General features: G+C 39.3%; 1 protein-coding gene and 1 pseudogene across 3 annotated transcripts in view; one reads left to right on the top strand and one right to left on the bottom strand.

Moving 5' to 3' along the window:
• Positions 1–3,230, top strand: part of OSBP2 (oxysterol binding protein 2) — a 184,592-nt gene that overhangs the window by 127,914 nt on the left and 53,448 nt on the right. The window lies entirely within an intron of this gene.
• LOC105888346 lies at positions 5–2,525 on the bottom strand (annotated as a pseudogene). Its single transcript, XR_002771364.1, has one exon. The product of XR_002771364.1 is annotated as a nucleolar protein 8 pseudogene (transcript).

A 3,230-nucleotide genomic window follows, 5' to 3' on the forward strand; every position in this document is an offset into this window, starting at 1 on the left:
CCAAATTTGCTAGAGCATTATGCACCAGCTTCTTTTGCACTTCTTTTGCTTTCTGCCTTGCCTCCAAGGCTGCCAAACGCTTCTGGTTGTCTATGGAATGCTTATCTTCAGCACTCACATCTGCAGAATTACTAATAGAAAGTGAGAAGTCAGTTTTGCTTTCCTGTGTGTCCTTCCTGGAAGACACCTTTGGTGACTTATCCAGAGATGTGAGGATGCTTGAATCAGACCTCTCTTCCTCTGAAGATTTTGTCTTTGTGGTGCTATGGCAACTATCTTTGTCAGAGCCTATCTTGTAAGTCTTTGCACTTAAGGATTTCTTTCCTTTTAATGGCAACAGACTAGAAATAGGAGTCCTACCTCCCTTTTCTGAACTGCTGGAGGATACCACCTTGTGATCTGGGTTCTCAAAAGTGAACTGTTTTTTTTGAGACTGAATATGGTGTAGACCATTTGCCTTCTCTGTATGTTGGCATGGAGTCAGTTGATTTGATGAGCCATTAGCATATGTGGAATCACTTTCAGTGGAAATGCTCATGGGATCCTTGTGTTTAAAGGAATTCCAATCTCCATTTATGACATTCTCTTTCAAGGATTTTTTTGTTGACTCCTTTTCATACAGACAGCCTATTCCCCTGAAAGCCTGAAATTTTGGCTTTAAGATGTTTTCTTCTGTTTTCTGTTTACAATAAGAATTCTCTCCTTCTAAAAGGGAAGCCACAATTTCTTCAGGATGAATACACTGTCGGCCTCTGTGGAGGCTGTCAGGGCTCTTGGAGGCTCTGTCAGACTTGCAGTGAGCTATAGATTTTGGGCTATTACTCTTGGTATCTTCATTTTGAACCTTCAGATCACTGCCAGCCAACTGTTCCAAATCAGCTAACGTGAGATTCACACGGAGACAGTTTTTCATGATGGCATTATATTCCTCATCTTCTTCAGACACAGCTAATTCTGATGCAGAATCAGCATCTTCACTGCTGCTGGAGTCAGGTGGAGATTTAAGACTAAGAGGTTTCACCCCATAGCCGAGTGCTGACTTTACATTTTTTCTTTTTTGATCTTTAATACAACGACCAGAAAGATCAGAGTTTTCTCTGTTTTTAAAAGAAGTTTTCTTGTGTATCGATTTTTCCATTTGTGAAAATTCTATACTGTTTTTGACTTTATCAATGTTTTTTTTCATTGCAATGATTTCATCTGTATCTCCTGAATCATACTCACTGTCATTTCCCACAATATTATTATCAGAAACATTATTTTTGACACTTAAATCTGTTAAAGAATAAAGTTTGTAAACATCTGATTTGAAGTCATCCCTTACAACTTCAAAGGGATCATCTTCAGATTCATTTATAGAGGACCACATAGTCCTCTGTAAATTTTCCTCTTTTGCAATCATTGCTCTTAATTCATCTTCAGAATCAAAATCATCATCAGACATGCTCTTTCTCTTCCTGACAGTTTCTAAGCCAGATGTCTGAAAAAGTACCTTTTTAAGTTTCTGAGTATTAGAACCAGAAACAGGGGGTGATTTAGAAGGAGTAATGGAATCACAAGTTCTCTTTTGTGTAGCTTGTTGCTGTGTTAAGTACGGACTCTCCATTACTGAACTGGACCTTGGATTTGAGGCTAGCAACCCAGTGAGAGCTTTGTCCTTTTGGACTTTTATCATCTTCTTAGACGGGCCATGAAAGTCAGAGAACTCTCCACGCCGTTTTTTACTCATAGGGTCGTTTCCTCCTTCTAATTCCCAAGTGAGGCTGGATATAGGAATGGTATTTGTGAAATCCTCCCCTATCTTCTTAAGGTTGTGGCAATATTTTGATGGATCATATTTTACAATTTTACGTTTATGTTGATTCTTAAGGTGAAGAACAGGTAAGACTCTTCCAAATTTACTCACAACCCAATTCTTGTGCCCTGGCACTTCTGTTCCTGGCACAGCTTTCATATGGAAATTTGCCCCTCCCATTTTTTCTAACAAGTTGGTGCTGCTTGTTAATTTTTCTTTTTTTGCTTTTGCTTCTTCTCTTTCTTGGGCCAATCTGTGCAAAAAGCTTTCTTTTGCTAGCTGAATTTGCAGTGTTCCACCTTTCCATTTTGTTTTATTTAAAACAGACATACATTTTTTCAGGTCTGCTTCTGCTACTTTGATGTTGATATATGCAAAAATTTTCTGTGGGTTTCCTTGGTCATCTTTCCGTGTGATGATCTCCACATCAGAAACTTCTCCAAATCTGCTGAACTGATTTTGTAGGTCTGTCTCTGAAACCGTCTCACTAAGGCCACCCACAAAAAGGCGCTTTGGTTCTCTATTGGCTTTCATGAAGGTTGGGCATATACTTGATGTATTTTAGTGGGAAAAGCAACTTTCACACTCAATTTCCGAGGACTCTTCATTGCGTTTTCCGTTCTTCGGCCCACTGTGATTCTCTGCTACCTTCCCCTCAACTACAGTCAAAGAGTTCGACCCCAAATCCCCTAGTTTTTATTGAAGCGGCTTATCGCCTTGCGGTCGCCGATTCCAGGACTCGAAGCTATTTGGTTTAATTAAGTTCCATTTGTTTTTGTTGTTGTTGCAATTGCCACTGAAGTCTTCTTCATAAAATCTTTCACTAGGCTGATATCTTCAAGTGTTTTTCCCACAATTTCTTCAAGGATTTTTATTGTTTTATGTCTTACTTTAGATCTTTTATCCATCCTGAATCAATTTTAGTGAATGGAGAAAGGTGCGAGTCTAGTTTTAGTCTTTTACGTGTGGTTATCCAGTTACTAAGCATCATTTCTTAGCTTCTGATTTAAAGTGAGAGATGTGTGACTCTTCCTGTCACTTAAATGCTTAGAGACCCTTGTGGAGCTATTAATTGGCCTAATTTCAACTTTGTTGTGTTTTAGGGAATAGGAAAGCCTGAGGACTGGGAGAGAGACTGGGAAGTGGCTGGTCAATGGAGCAATCAGAACACATGAAGCTTAAATTTGCCATCTTTTATGGGTGCAGTTCTTGGCACCCCAACAATTACAATTGTGACTGCAAAGATCCCTCATCACATATCACCATTATAGATATAATAATAATGAGAAAGTCTGAAACATTGCAACAATTAACAAAATGTGACAGAGACACTAAATGACCAACTGCTATTGAAAATTTGGTGCTGGCTCGGCGCCTGTGGCTCAAGTGGCTAAGGTGCCAGCCACATACACCTAAGGTGGTGGGTTCGAATCCA

This window comes from Otolemur garnettii, unplaced genomic scaffold (assembly GCF_000181295.1).
Source record: "Otolemur garnettii isolate 467f Iridium unplaced genomic scaffold, OtoGar3 scaffold00294, whole genome shotgun sequence".
NCBI lineage: Eukaryota > Metazoa > Chordata > Mammalia > Primates > Galagidae > Otolemur > Otolemur garnettii.